This window comes from Pleurodeles waltl, chromosome 3_1, assembly GCF_031143425.1.
Source record: "Pleurodeles waltl isolate 20211129_DDA chromosome 3_1, aPleWal1.hap1.20221129, whole genome shotgun sequence".
Lineage (NCBI taxonomy): Eukaryota > Metazoa > Chordata > Amphibia > Caudata > Salamandridae > Pleurodeles > Pleurodeles waltl.
This window is the reverse complement of record NC_090440.1, coordinates 1,317,580,501-1,317,604,593: the sequence shown is the minus strand read 5'-3', so window position 1 is coordinate 1,317,604,593 and position 24,093 is coordinate 1,317,580,501. Positions and strand designations below refer to the sequence as shown.

General features: G+C 55.0%; 1 protein-coding gene across 3 annotated transcripts in view; it reads right to left on the bottom strand.

Annotated features, from left to right (window-relative positions):
* The window catches only part of HSPBAP1 (HSPB1 associated protein 1), an 832,376-nt gene that overhangs the window by 385,330 nt on the left and 422,953 nt on the right, over nt 1-24,093 (bottom strand). The window lies entirely within an intron of this gene.

Sequence of the window (24,093 nt, the reverse complement as noted above, 5' to 3'; positions counted from 1 at the left end):
AATTTGTATCGCCCGAGGCCCGAGACATGGTGATTCCTGCTGCAGACAAGAAGGTTTAATCTGTACTTAGTCTGCAGGACAAACAGACATTCAGCTCTGCTCTCCTGCAAGTATACAAGCACTAAGTCAGTTATTTCAAATTGCATGCTGAAAATGTCCTAAGTGCTAATTTTCATAGGTAAATATGGTAACCATAATAAGAAGGGAGAGAGCTTTGAGCACTCCTGCTCACAGCTTTTAAGCGAGGTTAAAACAGATCCAGCCTACTTATTGGTTGTGGGCCTACACACTAAAAATTACATGCTGTAAAAATGCCTCCAGAGAGGCAAACAATACCCTGTTGCTTTCCCCAGAGGTAGGACTAAAGAGGGAAGTATCAGCTGTCTGGTCCCTCAGTGTTTGAAACACTGTGGCAAATCTAGGTGAATTACTTGCTGCATGGCATCTACAAATGGAAGAAAAACGAGAGCACAAGAAGCCTGTGATCACAGTGACTGACAGGCTCGCCAGCTGACAGTGAGTAGACTGCTGAACAGTAAGGCATCACCATGGATGTCAAGAGTTTTCGGGAGTGGCCTGGTTTGTTGATAAGGGGTATGATGAAGAAGGAATTGTGAAGTAGGTTACAGGGGCAGGGTAGCTCTCCTTGTCAGGGAACCAAAGGTCAAGAAAGCATGAGTTCCCGAGTGTGGTATGCCTGCTGCGCAGCAGGAGCTCCAGAATGCTGTCACTTGTTGAGAGTGGAATAGGCAAACAAGATGTAACAGGTGGATGTCAAGTACTAACTAGTTCAGACAATGTGTTCGGATTCGCTGTTCAAACCATCATGGTGTCAAAAATACCACATTTGTCACCCAGGCAAACAAGGGGAAGCCACCATGAGTGGGGCTTGCTGTCAAATGTTTGAGTCCTTTTACTGTCAAGGGTTGACTCTGGCTCTAAGAGCCTTCCATGAGCCAGACCTTAAAAATATTTGTCATGTCCATCATGCAAAAAACATGCCAGAGTTTGACACTGTATTCACAACTCAAAAAATTGTATATTCTTAACACAAGGAAGATTTTCATCATAGTGCATCAAATATCACTTAATTGAGAGGCATTTATTAATTTGCGAGTTTTCAAATATGCACAGCGAAAAAATTCCAGGCTCCGCCCTTATGACAATGCTATTTGTGAACTCAGATGCAAGTCAGTAATCTTGTGCACCATACATGTGGCCTTGATTCTTATTATACTTACAGCACCATTATAGGCTACTGAATCAAGAACTGGAAGTTTTTGTGGATAGAAGGAGGCTTGGTGAAATAAAGTATTTGCCTAGGATCACACAATTTGGTAAAGCATGAAAGTCACAATTGATCTCGGATTCACAGTTTCCCATTGTACAATTCAACAACTAACTATTATTTTCTCCTATCAACAGGTAATGTTTGTCCTCAATTCTTAGAGAAGGAGATTAGAGCGTCCGACGGGAACAATCAATGTTTTATTTTTCACTGTTTGACACAGCGCAACTCTAACCCAATGAAACAACATTTGTTCACAACACACAGACTATGCTACACCTTTTTTAATCCCAGAGAGATTTGCTGGGATTCACAGAATGCGAAGCGTAGTCTGAATTTGAACCTGGTTCCACATATTGCATGGTCAGCAGCTGTAGCCAATAGTCCACATCGCCCCTAATAAAAGTTGCCTTGTCTGAACCTGTTGCCATGTTTTTTTTTCCCACTTGCACTCGATTCACATCCAATTAATAGTGACATCTTTACTATCTTATTTGCAAGTGTGTGTGCCTCACTCAGAGCTTGAAATCGATATTTTAGCTCACATTTTAATTTTTTTTATCATCTTGTCTTCACTACACAGGACACATTAATTAGCTTTTATATTTCCCTGACTAGACCTGCGTAGCTCTTTACAACACACCTCCAAGACCGGTGTTACTGTGGGGCAGGTTGCAGGGCTGCTGGAGGACTTGAAGCAAAGTGGGAGAGTTAGGGTAAAGGGGTTGCTGGAAAGACCTTCTATTAGATAAGCACAAATACCAATGGGGAAACAAAAGCGTGCAATCTGTGGTGAAAGAGTGGAAGGCAAGAGAGTTAAAGCTGTTGATAAGCACAGAGGAAGGGATTTTTAAGTCGAGGTGAAAGAAAGATACTTGAAGCCTGTGGTGGGAATGGAGGAGGGGTAATGAAACCTATTGTGAGAGTGGTGAAAAAGAGGACAATTGCAGAACCTGTAGTAAGATTGGACATAGGGCATGCAGCTGTTTGGGGGGGGGGGGGGGGAGAGGACTGGCAAAAAGGGGAATTAAATCTGTTGTGAGAAAGGTGGGGAAGGTTGTATACATATTTCTGTATTTCTTATTTCTTCCTGTATATATATATATATATATATTATATATATATATATATATCCTATCCGTAAAGAAAGTGCTGTATGCTAACAGGAAAATTATTAAACCTCTGTTGTGAGAAAGCAAGAAAGTATGATGGATCTCAGTGTCAGTGGAAGAGATATGGGCTCAGAAGTCAGGGAGTAAAGGGTAAGTGGTTTATGCCTATGGCAAGAAAACAAACTAATGGAGGGCAGGGAGCCAAGAGGCTGAGATGGACAGGTTTACTTTGGAAGTTGTAATAATGTATCCATGCAAGCCCTTCTAGTCGATTTGTACGATAGCTGGGACAAGTGGATTTCTTTACAGGGCTAGAAAACTACTGTGGAACATTGTCCTTTAGACAAGTATTTTTTCCCAAAAATTCCATACTCTTGACACACCCAACCCCACTCCGCATCCTTACACATCCCCTCCCCCACTCCGCATCCATACACACCCCACACGGACTCGGCATCCATACAAATCCCCACTACGCATCCATGCACAACCCCACCCCGCAACCTCCACTCTGCATCCATACGCACCACCACTCCGCATCCATACACATCCCCACTCGGTACCCATACACACCCCCACTCTGCACCCATACACAGCCCCACCTCCACAACCCCCACTCTGCATCCATACACACCCGCACCCATACACGCCCCAAATCTGCATCCATACACAACCCCACCCCCACTCTGCAACCCATACTCCGCATCCTTACACACCCCACCCCGCATCCATACACAGCCCCACTCTGCATTCTTACACACACCCACTCCGCATCCACGCACAACCCCACCCCCACTCTACATCCATACACATCCCCACTCTGCATCCATACACAACCCCACTCCGCAACCCCCACTCCGCATCCATACACATCCCCACTCCTAATCATACACATCCCCACTCCTAATCCATACACATCCCCACTCCTAATCCATACACATCCCCACTCCTAATCCATACACATCCCCACTCCTAATCCATACACATCCCCACTCCTAATCCATACACATCCCCACTCCTTATCCATACACACCCCCAACTCTGCATCCATATACAACCCCACTCCCACTCTGCAATCCCCACTCTGCATCCATACACATCCCCACTCTGCATCCATACACATTCCCACTCTGCATCCATACACATCCCCACTCTGCATCCATACACATCCCCACTCTGCATCCATACACATCCCCACTCTGCATCCATACACATCCCCACTCTGCATCCATACACATCCCCACTCCGCATCCATACACATCCCCACTCCGCATCCATACACATCCCCACTCCGCATCCATACACCCCCCACTCTGCATCCATACACAACTCCACCCCCACACCCCTCACTCTGCATCCATACACACCCCTACCCCCACTCCGCATCCATACACATCTCCACTCCGTATCCATACACCCCCCACTCTGCATCCATACACAACCCCACCCCCATTCTGCATTCATACACAATCCCCACCCCCACTCCGCATTCATACACACCCCCAACTCTGCATCCATATACAACCCACCCCCACTCTGCAACCCCCACTCCGCATCCATACACACCCCCACCCCGCATCCATACACACACCCCACCCTGCATCCATACACACCCCCCACTCCGCCTCCATACACCCCCCCCACTCCGCCTCCATACACCCCCCCACTCCGCCTCCATACACCCCCCCCACTCCGCCTCCATACACCCCCCCACTCCGCCTCCATACACATCTCCACTCCGTATCCATACACACCCCCACTCTGCATCCATACACAACCCCACCCCCACTCCGCAACCCCCACTCAGCATCCATACACAACCCCACTCCCACTTCGCAACCCTCACTCCACATCCATACACACCTGCACCCCACATCCATACACACCCCCAACTCTGCATCCACAACCCCACCCCCACTCTGCAACCCCCACTCTACATCCATACACACCCCCACCCCGCATCCATACACATCCCCTACTCCGCATCCATACACACCCCTACTCCGCATCCATACACATCCCCTACTCCGCATCCATACACATCCCCTACTCCGCATCCATACACATCCCCTACTCCGCATCCATACACATCCCCTACTCCGCATCCATACACATCCCCTACTCCGCATCCATACACATCCCCTACTCCGCATCCATACACATCCCCCCACTCCTCAACCCCCACTCCGCATCCATACACTCCCTCACCCCCACTCTGCATCCATACACAACCCCCACTCCGCATCCATACACAACCCCCACTCCGCATCCATACACAACCCCCACTCCGCATCCATACACAACCCCCACTCCGCATCCACACACATCCCCACCCCCACTCTGCATCCATACACATCTCCACCCCGCACCCACACACACACCCCCACCCCGCATCCACACACCCCCCCCACCCCGCATCCACACACACGCCCCCACCCCGCATCCACACACACGCCCCCACCCCGCATCCACCCACACGCCCCCACCCCGCATCCACCCACACGCCCCCACCCCGCATCCACCCACACGCCCCCACCCCGCATCCATCCACACGCCCCCACCCCGCATCCATCCACACGCCCCCACCCCGCATCCATCCACACGCCCCCACCCCGCATCCATACACACGCCCCCACCCCGCATCCATACACACGCCCCCACCCCGCATCCATACACACGCCCCCACCCCGCATCCATACACACGCCCCCACCCCGCATCCATACACACGCCCCCACCCCGCATCCATACACACGCCCCCACTCCGCATCCATACACACGCCCCCACTCCGCATCCATACACACGCCCCCACTCCGCATCCATACACACGCCCCCACTCCGCATCCATACACACGCCCCCACTCCGCATCCATACACACGCCCCCACTCCGCATCCATACATGCCCCCACTCCGCATCCATACATGCCCCCACTCCGCATCCATACATGCCTCCACTCCGCATCCATACATGCCCCCACTCCGCATCCATACACAACCCCACCCCCACTCCGCAACCCCTACTCTGCATCCATACACAACCCCATCCCCACTCCACAACCCCCGCTCTGCATCCATACACATCCCCAGTCCGCATCCATACACATCCCCAGTCCGCATCCATACACATCCCCAGTCCGCATCCATACACACCCTCACTCCGCATCCAAGCACAACTCTACCCCCACTTCGCATCCATACACACCCCCACTCCGCATCCATACAAACACCCACTCCGCATCCATACAAACACCCACTCCGCATCCATACACACCCCCACTCTGCATCCTTACAGAACCCCACCCCCACTCTGCATCCATACACCCCCACTGTGCATCCATACACACCCTCACCCCCACTCCGCATCCATACACATCCCCACTCCGCATCCATACACATCCCCACTCCGCATCCATACACATCCCCACTCCGCATCCATACACATCCCCACTCTGCATCCATACACATCCCCACTCTGCATCCATACACATCCCCACTCTGCATCCATACACATCCCCACTCTGCATCCATGCAAACCCGCACTCTGCATCCATGCAAACCCGCACTCTGCATCCATGCAAACCCGCACTCTGCATCCATGCAAACCCGCACTCTGCATCCATGCAAACCCGCACTCTGCATCCATGCAAACCCGCACTCTGCAGCCATACACATCCCCACTCCGCAGCCATACACATCCCCACTCCGCAGCTATACACATCCCCACTCCGCAGCCATACACATCCCCACTCCGCAGCCATACACATCCCCACTCCGCAGCCATACACATCCCCACTCCGCAGCCATACACATCCCCACTCCGCAGCCATACACATCCCCACTCCGCAGCCATACACATCCCCACTCCGCATCCACGCACAACCCCACCCCCACTCCGCAACCCCGACTCTACATCCATACACATCCCCACTCCGCATCCATACACCCCCACTCTGCATCCATACACAACCCCACTCCGCAACCCCCACTCCGAATCCATACACCCCCACTCTGCAACCATACACATCCCCACTCCTTATCCATACACATCCCCACTCCTTATCCATACACATCCCCACTCCTTATCCATACACACCCCCACTCCTTATCCATACACACCCCCACTCCTTATCCATACACACCCCCACTCCTTATCCATACACACCCCCACTCCTTATCCATACACACCCCCAACTCTGCATCCATATACAACCCCACTCCCACTCTGCAATCCCCACTCTGCATCCATACACATCCCCACTCTGCATCCATACACATCCCCACTCTGCATCCATACACATCCCCACTCTGCATCCATACACATCCCCACTCCGCATCCATACACATCCCCACTCCGCATCCATACACAACTCCACCCCCACACTGCAACCCTCACTCTGCATCCATACACACCCCTACCCCCACTCCGCATCCATACACATCTCCACTCCGTATCCATACACCCCCCACTCTGCATCCACACACAACCCCACCCCCACTCTGCATTCATACACAATCCCCACCCCCACTCCGCATTCATACACACCCCCCACTCCGCATCCATACACAACCCCACCCCCACTCCGCTTCCATACACCCCCCCACTCTGCATCCATACACAACCCCACCCCCACTCCGCAACCCCCACTCAGCATCCATACACAACCCCACTCCCACTTCGCAACCCTCACTCCACATCCATACACACCTGCACCCCACATCCATACACACCCCCAACTCTGCATCCACAACCCCACCCCCACTCTGCAACCCCCACTCTACATCCATACACATCCCCTACTCCGCATCCATACACATCCCCTACTCCGCATCCATACACATCCCCTACTCCGCATCCATGCACAACCCCCCACTCCTCAACCCCCACTCCGCATCCATACACTCCCTCACCCCCACTCCGCATCCATACACAACCCCCACTCCGCATCCATACACAACCCCCACTCCGCATCCATACACAACCCCCACTCCGCATCCATACACAACCCCCACTCCGCATCCATACACAACCCCCACTCCGCATCCATACACAACCCCCACTCCGCATCCACGCACAACCCCACCCCCACTCTGCATCCATACACATCTCCACCCCGCATCCACACACACGCCCCCACCCCGCATCCACACACACGCCCCACCCCGCATCCACACACACGCCCCCACCCGCATCCACACACACGCCCCCACCCCGCATCCACACACGCCCCCACCCCGCATCCACACACGCCCCCACCCCGCATCCACACACACGCCCCCACCCCGCATCCACACACACGCCCCCACCCCGCATCCACACACACGCCCCCACCCCGCATCCACACACACGCCCCCACCCCGCATCCACACACACGCCCCCACCCCGCATCCACACACACGCCCCCACCCCGCATCCACACACACGCCCCCACCCCGCATCCACACACACGCCCCCACCCCGCATCCACACACACGCCCCCACCCCGCATCCACACACACGCCCCCACCCCGCATCCACACACACGCCCCCACCCCGCATCCACACACACGCCCCCACTCCGCATCCACACACACGCCCCCACTCCGCATCCACACACACGCCCCCACTCCGCATCCATACACACGCCCCCACTCCGCATCCATACACACGCCCCCACTCCGCATCCATACACACGCCCCCACTCCGCATCCATACACACGCCCCCACTCCGCATCCATACACACGCCCCCACTCCGCATCCATACACACGCCCCCACTCCGCATCCATACACACGCCCCCACTCCGCATCCATACACACGCCCCCACTCCGCATCCATACATGCCCCCACTCCGCATCCATACATGCCCCCACTCCGCATCCATACATGCCCCCACTCTGCATCCATACACAACCCCACCCCCACTCCGCAACCCCTACTCTGCATCCATACACAACCCCATCCCCACTCCACAACCCCCGCTCTGCATCCATACACATCCCCAGTCCGCATCCATACACATCCCCAGTCCGCATCCATACACACCCTCACTCCGCATCCATACACACCCTCACTCCGCATCCAAGCACAACTCTACCCCCACTTCGCATCCATACACACCCCACTCCGCATCCATACACACCCCCACTCCGCATCCATACACACCCCCACTCCGCATCCACACACAACCCCACCCGCACTCTGCATCCATACACATCCCCACCCCCACTCTGCATCCATACACATCCCCACCCCCACTCTGCATCCATACACATCCCCACCCCCACTCTGCATCCATACACATCCCCACCCCCACTCTGCATCCATACACATCCCCACCCCCACTCTGCATCCATACAAACCCGCACTCTGCATCCTTACAGAACCCCACCCCCACTCTGCATCCATACACACCCTCACCCTGCATCCATACACATCCCCACTCCGCATCCATGCAAACCCGCACTCCGCATCCATGCAAACCCGCACTCCGCATCCATGCAAACCCGCACTCTGCATCCATACACATCCCCACTCCGCATCCATACACATCCCCACTCCGCATCCATGCAAACCCGCACTCTGCATCCATGCAAACCCGCACTCTGCATCCATGCAAACCCGCACTCTGCATCCATGCAAACCCGCACTCTGCATCCATGCAAACCCGCACTCTGCATCCATGCAAACCCGCACTCCGCATCCATGCAAACCCGCACTCCGCATTCATGCAAACCCGCACTCCGCATCCATGCAAACCCGCACTCCGCATCCATACACATCCCCACTCCGCATCCATACACATCCCCACTCCGCATCCATACACATCCCCACTCCGCATCCATACACATCCCCACTCCGCATCCATACATGCCCCCACTCCGCATCCATACACATGCCCCCACTCCGCATCCATACACATGCCCCCACTCCGCATCCATACATGCCCCCACTCCGCATCCATACATGCCCCCACTCCGCATCCATACACAACCCCACTCCGCATCCATACACAACCCCACTCTGCATCCATACACAACCCCACCCCCACTCCGCAACCCCTACTCTGCATCCATACACAACCCCATCCCCACTCCACAACCCCCGCTCTGCATCCATACACATCCCCAGTCCGCATCCATACACATCCCCAGTCCGCATCCATACACACCCTCACTCCGCATCCATACACACCCCCCACTCCGCCTCCATACACCCCCCCACTCCGCCTCCATACACCCCCCCACTCCGCTTCCATACACCCCCCCACTCTGCATCCATACACAACCCCACCCCCACTCCGCAACCCCCACTCAGCATCCATACACAACCCCACTCCCACTTCGCAACCCTCACTCCACATCCATACACACCTGCACCCCACATCCATACACACCCCCCACTCCGCCTCCATACACACCCCCCACTCCGCCTCCATACACCACCCCACTCCGCATCCATACATGCCCCCACTCCGCATCCATACATGCCCCCACTCCGCATCCATACACAACCCCACCCCCACTCCGCAACCCCTACTCTGCATCCATACACAACCCCATCCCCACTCCACAACCCCCGCTCTGCATCCATACACATCCCCAGTCCGCATCCATACACATCCCCAGTCCGCATCCATACACATCCCCAGTCCGCATCCATACACACCCTCACTCCGCATCCAAGCACAACTCTACCCCCACTTCGCATCCATACACACCCCACTCCGCATCCATACACACCCCCACTCCGCATCCATACACACCCCCACTCCGCATCCACACACAACCCCACCCGCACTCTGCATCCATACACATCCCCACCCCCACTCTGCATCCATACACATCCCCACCCCCACTCTGCATCCATACACATCCCCACCCCCACTCTGCATCCATACACATCCCCACCCCCACTCTGCATCCATACACATCCCCACCCCCACTCTGCATCCATACACATCCCCACCCCCACTCTGCATCCATACAAACCCGCACTCTGCATCCTTACAGAACCCCACCCCCACTCTGCATCCATACACCCCCACTGTGCATCCATACACATCCCCACTCTGCATCCATACACATCCCCACTCTGCATCCATACACATCCCCCACTCTGCATCCATACACATCCCCCACTCTGCATCCATACACATCCCCCACTCTGCATCCATACACATCCCCCACTCTGCATCCATACACATCCCCCACTCTGCATCCATACACATCCCCCACTCTGCATCCATACACATCCCCTACTCTGCATCCATACACATCCCCTACTCTGCATCCATACACAACCCCATCCCAACTCCACAACCCCCAGTCCGCATCCATACACACCCCCACTTCGCAACCATACACACCCCCACTCCGCATCCATACACACCCCCACTCCGCATCCACACACACCCCCACCCCCACTCTGCATCCATACACATCCCCACCCCCACTCTGCATCCATACACATCCCCACCCCCACTCTGCATCCATACACATCCCCACCCCCACTCTGCATCCATGCAAACCCGCACTCTGCATCCATGCAAACCCGCACTCTGCATCCATGCAAACCCGCACTCTGCATCCATGCAAACCCGCACTCTGCATCCATGCAAACCCGCACTCTGCATCCATGCAAACCCGCACTCTGCATCCATGCAAACCCGCACTCCGCATCCACATCCCCACTCCGCATCCATACACATCCCCACTCCGCATCCATACACATCCCCACTCCGCATCCATACACATCCCCACTCCGCATCCATACACATCCCCACTCCGCATCCATACACATCCCCACTCCGCATCCATACACATCCCCACTCCGCATCCATACACATCCCCACTCCGCATCCATACACATCCCCACTCCGCATCCATACACATCCCCACTCCGCATCCATACACATCCCCACTCCGCATCCATACACATCCCCACTCCGCATCCATACACCCCCCACTCTGCATCCATACACCCCCCACTCTGCATCCATACACAACTCCACCCCCACACCGCAACCCTCACTCTGCATCCATACACACCCCTACCCCCACTCTGCATCCATACACATCTCCACTCCGTATCCATACACCCCCCACTCTGCATCCATACACAACCCCACCCCCACTCCGCAACCCCCACTCTGCATTCATACACAATCCCCACCCCCACTTCGCATTCATACACACCCCAAACTCTGCATCCATATACAACCCACCCCCACTCTGCAACCCCCACTCCGCATCCATACACACCCCCCACCCCGCATCCATACACACACCCCACTCCGCATCCATACACACCCCCCACTCCGCATCCATACACACCCCCCACTCCGCATCCATACACAACCCCACCCCCACTCCGCTTCCATACACCCCCCCCACTCTGCATCCATACACATCTCCACTCCGTATCCATACACACCCCCACTCCGTATCCATACACAACCCCCAGTCTGCATCCATACACAACCCTCACTCAGCATCCATACACAACCCTCACTCAGCATCCATACACAACCCCCTCTCCCACTTCGCAACCCCCACTCTGCATCCATACACACCTGCACCCCACATCCATACACACCCCTACTCTGCATCCATGCACAACCCACCCCCACTCTGCAACCCCCACTCCGCATCCATACACACCCCCACCCTGCATCCATACACACACCCCACTCCGCATCCATACACATCCCCACTCCGCATCCATACACACCTCCACTTCGCAGCCATACACAACCCCACCCCCACTCCGCTTCCATACACCCCCCACTCTGCATCCATACATGCCCCCACTCAGCATCCATACACATCTCCACTCCGTATCCATACACACCCCCACTCTGCATCCATACACAACCCCACCCCCACTCCGCAACCCCCACTCAGCATCCATACACAACCCCACTCCCACTTCGCAACCCCCACTCCGCATCCATACACACCCCTACTCTGCATCCATGCACAACCCACCCCCACTCCGCATCCATACACACCCCCACCCCGCATCCATACACACCCCCACCCCGCATCCATACACATCCCCCACTCCGTATCCATACACATCCCCCACTCCGCATCCATACACAACCCCACTCCGCATCCATACACAACCCCACCCCCACTCCGCTTCCATACACCCCTCCACTCTGCATCCATACATGCCCCCACCCCCACTCCGCATCCATACACATCTCCACTCTGTATCCATACACACCCCCACTCTGCATCCATACACAACCCCATCCCCACTCTGCAACCCCCACTCAGCATCCATACACAACCCCACTCCCACTTTGCAACCCCCACTCCACATCCATACACACCTGCACCCCACATCCATACACACCCCCAACTCTGCATCCACAACCCCACCCCCACTCTGCATCCCCCACCCCACATCCATACACACCCCTACTTTGCATCCATACAAACCCCTACTCTGCATCCATGCACAACCCCCCACTCCTCAACCCCCACTCCGCATCCATACACCCCCTCATCCCCACTCTGTATCCATACACTCCCCCACTCCGCATCCATACACCCCCCCACTCCGCATCCATACACCCCCCCACTCCGCATCCATACACCCCCCCACTCCGCATCCATACACCCCCCCACTCCGCATCCATACACCCCCCCACTCCGCATCCATACACATCTCCACTCCGCATCCATACACACCCCCACTCTGCATCCATACACAACCCCATCCCCACTCTGCAACCCCCACTCAGCATCCATACACAACCCCACTCCCACTTTGCAACCCCCACTCCACATCCATACACACCTGCACCCCACATCCATACACACCCCCAACTCTGCATCCACAACCCCACCCCCACTCTGCATCCCCCACCCCACATCCATACACACCCCTACTTTGCATCCATACAAACCCCTACTCTGCATCCATGCACAACCCCCCACTCCTCAACCCCCACTCCGCATCCATACACCCCCTCATCCCCACTCTGCATCCATACACCCCCCCACTCGGCATCCGTACACAACCCCCACTCGGCATCCGTACACAACCCCCACTCGGCATCCGTACACAACCCCCACTCGGCATCCGTACACAACCCCCACTCGGCATCCGTACACAACCCCCACTCGGCATCCATACACAACCCCCACTCGGCATCCATACACAACCCCCACTCGGCATCCATACACAACCCCCACTCGGCATCCATACACAACCCCCACTCGGCATCCATACACAACCCCCACTCGGCATCCATACACAACCCCCACTCGGCATCCATACACAACCCCCACTCGGCATCCATACACAACCCCCACTCAGCATCCATACACAACCCCCACTCAGCATCCATACACAACCCCCACTCAGCATCCATACACAACCCCCACTCAGCATCCATACACAACCCCCACTCAGCATCCATACACAACCCCCACTCAGCATCCATACACAACCCCCACTCAGCATCCATACACAACCCCACTCCCACTTCGCAACCCCCACTCTGCATCCATGCACAACCCACCCCCACTCCGCATCCATACACATCCCCCACTCCGCATCCATACACATCCCCCACTCCGCATCCATACACATCCCCCACTCCGCTTCCATACACAACCCCACCCCCACTCCGCTTCCATACACAACCCCACCCCCACTCCGCTTCCATACACAACCCCACCCCCACTCCGCTTCCATACACAACCCCACCCCCACTCCGCTTCCATACACAACCCCACCCCCACTCCGCTTCCATACACCCCCCCACTCTGCATCCATACATGCCCCCACCCCCACTCCGCATCCATACACACCCCCACTCTGCATCCATACACAACCCCACCCCCACTCCGCAACCCCCACTCAGCATCCATACACAACCCCACTCCCACTTCGCAACCCCCACTCCGCATCCATACACACCTGCACCCCACATCCAAACACACCCCCAATTCAGTATCCACAACCCCACCCCCACTCTGCAACTCCCACTCCACATCCATACACACCCCCACCCCCACTCCGCTTCCATACACAACCCCACCCCCACTCCGCTTCCATACACAACCCCACCCCCCCTCCGCTTCCATACACCCCTCCACTCTGCATCCATACATGCCCCCACCCCCACTCCGCATCCATACACATCTCCACTCCGTATCCATACACACCCCCACTCTGCATCCATACACAACCCCATCCCCACTCTGCAACCCCCACTCAGCATCCATACACAACCCCACTCCCACTTCGCAACCCCCACTCCACATCCATACACACCTGCACCCCACATCCATACACACCCCCAACTCTGCATCCACAACCCCACCCCCACTCTGCATCCCCCACCCCACATCCATACACACCCCTACTTTGCATCCATACAAACCCCTACTCTGCATCCATGCACAACCCCCCACTCCTCAACCCCCACTCCGCATCCATACACCCCCTCATCCCCACTCCGTATCCATACACATCCCCACTCCGCATCCATACACACCCCCACTCAGCATCCATACACAACCCCCACTCGGCATCCATACACAACCCCCGCTCGGCATCCATACACAACCCCCGCTCGGCATCCATACACAACCCCCGCTCGGCATCCATACACAACCCCCGCTCGGCATCCATACACAACCCCCGCTCGGCATCCATACACAACCCCCACTCGGCATCCATACACAACCCCCACTCGGCATCCATACACAACCCCCACTCGGCATCCATACACAACCCCCACTCGGCATCCATACACAACCCCCACTCCCACTTCGCAACCCCCACTCTGCATCCATGCACAACCCACCCCCACTCCGCATCCATACACATCCCCCACTCCGCATCCATACACATCCCCCACTCCGCATCCATACACATCCCCCACTCCGCATCCATACACATCCCCCACTCCGCATCCATACACAACCCCACCCCCACTCCGCTTCCATACACAACCCCACCCCCACTCCGCTTCCATACACAACCCCACCCCCACTCCGTTTCCATACACAACCCCACCCCCACTCCGCTTCCATACACCCCCCCACTCTGCATCCATACACCCCCCACTCTGCATCCATACACCCCCCCACTCTGCATCCATACACCCCCCCACCCCCACTCCGCATCCATACACATCTCCACTCCGTATCCATACACACCCCCACTCTGCATCCATACACAACCCCACCCCCACTCCGCAACCCCCACTCAGCATCCATACACAACCCCACTCCCACTTCGCAACCCCCACTCCGCATCCATACACACCTGCACCCCACATCCATACACACCCCCAACTCTGTATCCACAACCCCACCCCCACTCTGCAACTCCCACTCCACATCCATACACACCCCCACCCCACATCCATACACATCCCCACTCCGCATCCATACACACCCCTACTCTGCATCCATGCACAACCCCCCACTCCTCAACCCCCACTCCGCATCCATACACACCCCCACTCCGTATCCATACACACCCCCACTCCGTATCCATACACACCCCCACTCCGTATCCATACACACCCCCACTCTGCATCCATACACAACCCCACCCACACTCCACACCCCCCACTCTGCATCCATACACACCCGCACCCCGCATCCATACCCACCCCCACTCTGCATCCATACGCACCACCATCCCCACTCAGTATCCATACACACCCCCCCACCCCATACACACACACCCATTCCATTACACATACACACCACCCCACCCCTTTCAGTCAGTCCACCTATCTGTCTGGGTGAGGTGGTCGTCAGGGAGGGGATGGGTATCAGCTGTTCCACCGCCAGCCCCGCACCACCGTTCAGGGTCCACCATGCTGTATTACGTATCGGCAAATGATTGGTTGCCAACACTTCAAACCAGGAAGTGTTGGCAGCCATCTTGGGATTCAGCTTCTGAATCTCAGAAAAAAAACAAAGAAAAAAAAGAAAAGAAAGGGGCCAGGGTAGAGTCACAGAGACCACTTAGGTCTTGGGCTGGGGTCCCAGACGTCGGGGGTGGGGGGGGGGGGGGGGGGGGGTGTTACAAAGCCCCTCTCCTCATAAAAAAAAATACAATTTAGGCTGAGCCCGGGGGTTGGGGTCACCGGGGCCGAGATCGGACTGGGGCAGGGGTGGGGGGCATGCAGGGTTTAGTTGGTATAGGGTTTAGCCAAAGGGACTGGCCACAGGCTAGGCCCTGCGACCAACACCCGCTGCACACAGCCGAAGGCCATGTGCAGCACAAGCTTGGGTGGTTATAGGGGTCAATTGCAGGGCCTGGCCACAGGCCATGCGCAGCATACGGTAGGGTTGCTAGAGGGGTAGGGTTTTAAAAGTACAAAACCATAGAAATTCATCTGTTAGAGTTATCTCAAGTAACACCTCATGCCCTAAGGTATTATAACTCGAGCCCTCACCCTGCACTGCTAATTATCCCACAATTTACGGCACTCATGACATCTTTGATAACATCATTGATAATATCAATGTAAAATTTGCAGTAAAAAAAAATTACGAGAAAACCTTGCATTGCAAGTTATAGTTACTAGAGCAGGAGTTATAGTTACTTGAGATAACTAACTTTAACAGGTTAGCTTCTATGGTTTTGTACATTTGAAATGTGAGCTTAACTATAACGCCCCTGTAACTTTTTTTTAAGGGAATATATATATATATATATATATATATATATATATATATATATATATATATATATACGCACACCCACACACACTCTAGATTAGGGTATGTTAGGAAATCTCAAAAGGAGATAGAAAACTATGCCAACGTTAACAATGTTACTAACCACATTTACCCACCTAATGGCTTGCAAACAATCCAGTGGAGGTTGTTGCAGTTTGGCAGTAACTCACAGTCAGAAGCTAGACGGCTGGTGTCCTTGGCAGTAGCAATACCTTAAGGAAAGCAGGCGTAATGAAGGAAATTCTCTCAAGTCGAATACACTTTAACATTTGGCATTTGATATGAAAGCCATTTTTTATTTGCTTCAAAAAACATAAGACTGGGATTACCCATTGAAAATAATTAGATTAGAAAGATGAATTTGTCTTTTTCAAAAACACCCGTGTGACCAATAACTCGAGCAGGGAAAAGGTTCACATAACAGTGGTCTTTCTACAGTGTCATCTAGTGTGATCCATTGTCACCACGAGCCCCTGTAAAAAGGAGAAGTCAAGTAACCCCGTAAGGCACAAGGCCATCAGCAGCTGATCATTTATACGCCTAGTATTACCAAGTTTTGCCCTTGAAGTCAGAACCCACATATTTTACTTCTGTGCCAAGATGTCGCGTTATTTCAGGAACGCAACAAAATCCAGAGAAAAAAAATTCGGCCTTAAGAAAACGGAAGAATCCAAATTTGTTTAGTTTGAGTCTTTAAATGAAGAGATTCATATCAGTCTGTGCCCAACAGCATCCACCCATTAATCACACTTTCCCTCTGTTTCACTGAAATGCATGCCACATCCCGCCCCTGAAGGACATACAAAAGACCATGAGGGACACCGTGGCACTCCAAGGGGCCCCTGACACTAGCCAGGACGATGAACTGCCCCCCACCTCCGCCGGCGCTAGTGGACAGGACGCCCCGCCACAGGACCACCACACCAGCACCCCACCCCCTGCAGACGGACAACCACCACGCAAGCGGTCCCTGAGATCCAGGAACAGGACAGAGCAAGATGGCAAGACCCCCACCAGGAAATGAGACCACCCTGATTGTCCTCCCACTGTCCCACTTTGTTACCCTGTCCATACCGAAACTGCCCCAGCTCCACTTCCTATGCCCATATGGGCAGTGCACCTGTGTGACCAATGGACTGAACTCTGCCATGGACATTCCTCCACCGTCCCCCATCACCATATTACTACCCCCTCCATTTTTGGGCACTTAAATAAACACCCTTGAACCACAAAACAATCTAGAGTCAGTCTGTGATTTGGTAAATATGTATTATCAATGACAGTGTCAAAATGCGTTTCCAATTGTAAAGCCAACATACCTATGTCACACATCACAAGTCCTTGAAGGATGCAAGCAGATGACACACGTTGCTAACCACACCTGTGAAACCGTAATGGAAAGGTACAACTCAATGACCAAATACTGCTATGAAATGACAGACAGGATAGAGGTAGAAGTGTGAAAGTGAATGTAATGGTAAAAAGAAAACTGTTCTCACCTGTGTGTCACTGGAAATATTGCTGTATGACTGACTCCCTGTTGTCTATGTCTTCTTCCTCAGCGTCCTCCTCATCACTGTCCACAGGTTCCACAAGCTCCAGAGCTGCCACAACACCGCCATCTGGACCATCCTCCTGCAGAAAAGGCACGTGGCGTCGCAAAGCAAGATTGTGAAGCATCGAGCAGGCAATGATGATCTGGCACACCTTCTTCGGTGAGTAGAATAGGGAACCACCTGTCATATGGAGGCACCTGAACCTGGCCTTCAGGAGGCCGAAGGTGCGTTCGATCACCCTCCTAGTCCGCCCATGGGCCTCATTGTAGCGTTCCTCTGCCCTGGTCCTGGGATTCCTCACTGGGGTCAATAGCCAGGACAGGTTGGGGTAACCAGAGTCCCCTAATAGCCACACACACTGCATCTGGAGTTGACCCATCATATAAGGGATGCTGCTATTGCCCAGGATGTAGGTGTCATGCACTGAGCCAGGGAACATAGCATTTACCTGCGAGATGTACTGGTCTGCCAAACATACCATCTGTACATTCATCGAATGATAACTCTTACTGTTCCTGTACACCTGTTCACTCCTGTGGGGGGGGGGGGGCAGAGCTACATGGGTCCCATCAATAGCACCTATGATGATGTTGGGGATATGTCCAAGGGCATAGAAGTCACCTTTCACTGTAGCCAAATCCTCCACCTGAGGGAAAACGATGTAGCTCCTTACGTGTTTCAGCAGGGCAGACAACACTCTGGACAACACGTTGGAAAACATAGGCTGGGACATCCCTGATGCCATGGCCAGTGTTGTCTGAAAAGACCCACTTGCAAGGAAATGGAGCACTGACAGCACCTGCACGTCAGGGGGGATTCCTGTGGGATGGCGGATTGGTGACATCAGGTCTGGCTCCAACTGGGTACATAGTTCCTGGATAGTGGCACGGTCAAACCTGTAGGTGATGATTAAATGTCGCTCCTCCATTGTCAACAGGTCCACCAGCGGTCGTTACACCGGAGGATTCCACCATCTTCTCAAATGTCCCAGCTGACGGTGCCTAGGAAGGACAACAGCGAACACAGACTCAACAAAATCCCAGGTATGTACCCACAGATACACAGAACACAACGCCAAAGACAAAAATCTTCCTGTATGTGTGTCGAGTGTAGGCCTAGGTATGTGTGACGCAGTAGTAAATGAAGCCATGTGGGCCCCTGAAATGGCGGCTGCCTGACCTCTAAACTTGGACAATGGGGATGTGAGGTATCTGCGCTGGCGTTGTACACCGTCGCTGTAGGCGGTCGTAGACCGCGGCGCAATGCTGCATTGGTTAACATTGGACCCTATGGGTCCCAGGAGCCAATGATGATGTGCGCCGGCGGTGATACGCACCGCCGCAGACGTCACCGCCTCGGACGTGACCGCCATTTTCTATCTGTTCAATCACTCTATACCTGATCTTCGACAGGAGAGGACCTACACTGCAAGTGCTGCTGTGATCTCGGTCTGGAAGAGAAAATGGCTGCTGCGTCTGGGGAAAGGGCCCATGCCTTCACTGCTCAGGAGTTGGAGAAGCTAGTAGACGGGGGTCCTCCCCCAGTACCCGCTACTCTACGGTCCTCCAGACCAACAGGTAAGTACACAGGGAGCACGTTGTATGGCTATGCCTGGGTGGAGAGGGCTGGTTGTCCGAGGGAAGGGGGCAGAGTTCAGGGAACATGAATGAGTGTGAATGCATGTGCCACATGATGTGGGCCACTCACTTCGACGGTGCAGTTGGTAATGACTTCTCTTCTTCCCCTGTGCATGTCATGTAGGTCAGCGCCCACCAGAAGAAGGACATTTGGCGTGCCATCGTCAAGGATGTACGGACCCTGGGGGTCCACCAGAGATGGGGCACCCACTGCCGGAAAAGATGGGAGGACATTCGCCGCTGAGCAAGAAGACGGCGGAGGCTCAGCTGGGGATGGCCTCCCAACATGGGAGGGGTGCCCGTCGCCCCATGACCCCCCTGATGTTCCAGATCCTGGCTGTGGCCTACCCGGAGTTGGATGGGACCTTGAGGGCATCACAGCAGACACAAGGGGGTGAGTACACCCTCATTCTGGGGACTTTGCGCGCAGTTGAGGGGTCTGGGTGTGGGAGGAGGGCTGTGGGTTTCCCTAGGCCAGGGCGACTTCCGGAGGCTAGGCCCCTTCGTACTGCAGGCCTTGTGCCACTCCACCCCACCTCAGTAGAGTGCCAAGTACAGGTATACATGCCCCTGTGGCATCCATGTGTGCAGATGTCCACCATAGCGATGTAGGCCAGATCCCAGGAATTGCATATGTAGAGGCCAAGAGCGCGGCGTAGTGCAGGGGGCTGCTGTGTCTGTATTGTCTGCCAACGGTAGCGGTAAGCCATGCACTCAACCTCTTTTTCTTCTGTCCCCCCCCCCCCTTTTGTGCTCTCCCTATTCTTTTGTGCATCAGCAGGCGGAGGTACAATGGCACCGGAGCACGAGGGAGCTGCATCCCACATGGCCATGGAGGGCCACACCATGGACTCAGAATGCACCAGTGGGACGGAGGGCGAGGGGAGCTACACGTTGGTCACCGGATCACCAACCAACGACACGGACTCGTCCGCCGATGGGAGCTCCCTTGTGGTGCTGGCACCATCTGTGCCCCCCACTTCTACAGGTACAGCCGCCTCCTCCCCTACCAGCACCGTCCTCCTAGCAGCCCCTCAGCGTTCGCCCCGTGCCCGCTCACCCAGGAGGGTGGGCATCACCTTCGCCCCAGGCACCTCAGGCCCTGCCCCTGTCACCCCGGCTGCCCTCAGTGAGGAGGCCATTGACCTCCTCAGGTCACTCACTGTTGGGCAGTCTACCATTGTGAATGCCATCCATGGTGTAGAAAGGGAGTTGCAACAAACTAATGCATTCCTGGAGGGCATTCATTCTGGTCAGGCTGCCCATCATCGAACCCTGCAATCTCTGGCCTCAGCACTGATGGCAGCCATTGTCCATGTGTCTAGCCTCCCCCCTCCAACTTCCTCCACCCAGACCCAATCCCCTGTACCCCAGCCTATCCCAAGCACACCATCAGACAAGCATGCATACACCTCAACACACAAAAGTAGCTCAGGCAAACATAGGCACCACACATCCCACAGGCACTCACACAAGCATCCCATACATACAGACCCACCAACATCCACTGCCTCCACTGTGTCCCCCTCCTTGTCGTCTCCCTCCTCCCTCCCAGTCTCGTCTACACACTCACCTGCATGCAGTACATCTACAGGCACTAGGACTCGCACCAGAACACTCAGCACCACACCCACTCACCTGCACTCACCACCCCCACTACCATTTACACGTCCCCTGTGTCCTCTCCCAGTGTGTCTGTGACACCCCCTCCCAAAGTACACAAACGCGGGCACCCACACACCCAACATCCATCCACCTCACGACAGCCTCCAGTACCTGCACCTGCACCCAAAACACCTAAAGTGACACCTCCTACAACCACCTCCTCTTCCTCCACTCCCAGACCCCCTCCAGCTACCCAACCCAGTGTTCGTCAGAAACTCTCCCTCAGCAACGTTGACCTCTTTGCCCCCACCCCTCCAATTCATAAGTCCCGTAGTAGCGCCTCAGCCAAAAAGACTCCAGTATCAGTGGTGCATGTTACAGGTGTGTGGAGTGCACCAGCCACCAGGGCAGGCAGTGTGACACGGAGCCAAAGCACTGCCAGTCCACCCCCTGTAAAGCATCTCAAGTTGGAAAGTGGCCGACGGGACAGGGTGAAGACTCCTGGCGGTAAAACTGCTCACAAGGGTTCCAGGGGGATTGCAGAGTCAGCTGTGACTCCTCCAAAGGTGGTGAAGTGCCAGAAGAAGTCTGCACAGCCTGGTAAGAGCAGCACGGCAGAGAAGGGCGCCATCCTCCCCGGCGGCCGGGACGCCACCGCCAGCACCGTCGTCACTGGTCAGGAGACCACGGTCTGAGTCATTGCCCAGGAGGGCAGGAGTATCGTCACTGGTCAGGAGACCACCGCCGGAGTCAGTGCCCAGGAGGTCAGGAGTATCGTCACTGGTCAGGAGACCACCGCCGGAGTCAGTGCCCAGGAGGGCCCCGGCTGCCACAGCCCCGCTGGGCAATGAGGGACCGTCATGCTACACACCAATGCACAGGTCAGAGACAGCCATGGCAAAGCACCGCTGAACAAGGAACTCACTGCCATGGTGAAGACCGCTGAATAGGGCAAAGCACCTCTGAACAGGGCAGAGCACCGCTGAAGAAGGAAAACACCGCCACATCAAGCATCGTTATCCCATGTACAGCTGGGACAGTGACGGAACAGGAACCGTCACGGGGAGCCTAATGCAGTGTGGGCACCATTCCCCCTCCAGAACCAGTGGAGACATGCATCCACTCCGTCTGTCCTTAACAGGATGAAGCACTCTGGGCACCAGTCCCCCTCCAGAACCAGTGGAGACTGTTATCCACTTGAGAGACTGTGGCTTTGCACTCCCCAGGATGGAACAGTGGGCAAACCACCCACTGTAGAGACTTGAGAGACTGTGGCTTTGCACTCCCCAGGATGGAACAGTGAGCATACCACCCACTGTAGAGACTTGAGACTGTGGCTTTGCACTCCCCAGGATGGAACAGTGGGCAAACCACCCACTGAGAGTCTTGAGAGACTGTGGCTTTGCACTCCCCAGGATGGAACAGTGGGCATGGAGCCCTGTCGTGGTGCTGTCATCCGGCTGAGGTGCCCCCCCCCCTTTCCTTCCCCCTGAGGTGCCTGTTGTATTTCTATCTGATGCCCCAGCAGTGTTCTCTCCGTTTGTGGACAGGTATTTAATGTGGGCATCGCCCATGCATTTTTGGCCTAGTGGTGCACGGACATTGATATGTGCATACCTGCACTACTTCTCGTAATGTATAAAATCTGGAATGTGTATATATATCTGTATATATTTGGTAACTGTATTTTGATACATTACTATTTTTGAACTGATTTCCTTTGGTGTTTGCATTCTTCCGGGGGGGTTGTGGGTTGTTCCTGTGATGTTTGGAAATGCATTGGTGTGTGTGTTGTAATGTGCGAGGGTGAGGGTGGGGGTGGGGGTGTTGCGTGTGTGTCCCTGACTTTTGCCTCCCCTATGTCGTAGGTGCAGTACTCACCGTTGTCTTCGCCGCTGCCGTTGATGGTGTTTGTAAATGAGCAGGAAGACAAGTGCAGGTAGGATTTCTAATTCCGGCTCCATGGTGTCCTCCTTCCTCGTGGGATGTGTAGAAGGTGAGCATTTTTCCGTTGCAAAAGCAGTTTCCGCCGTGTTTTTATCCACGGTGAATCCGCCCCAGAAACGGTGGCGGATTTGTGGGTTGTGATACTGTGGGCGGTACATTGTCTCCCGCCTGTCTGTTGGCGGTGACCGCCGCGTTGCTTGTCTGTACCGCCATGGTGGTTGGAGTGTTAAAGTGGCTGTCTA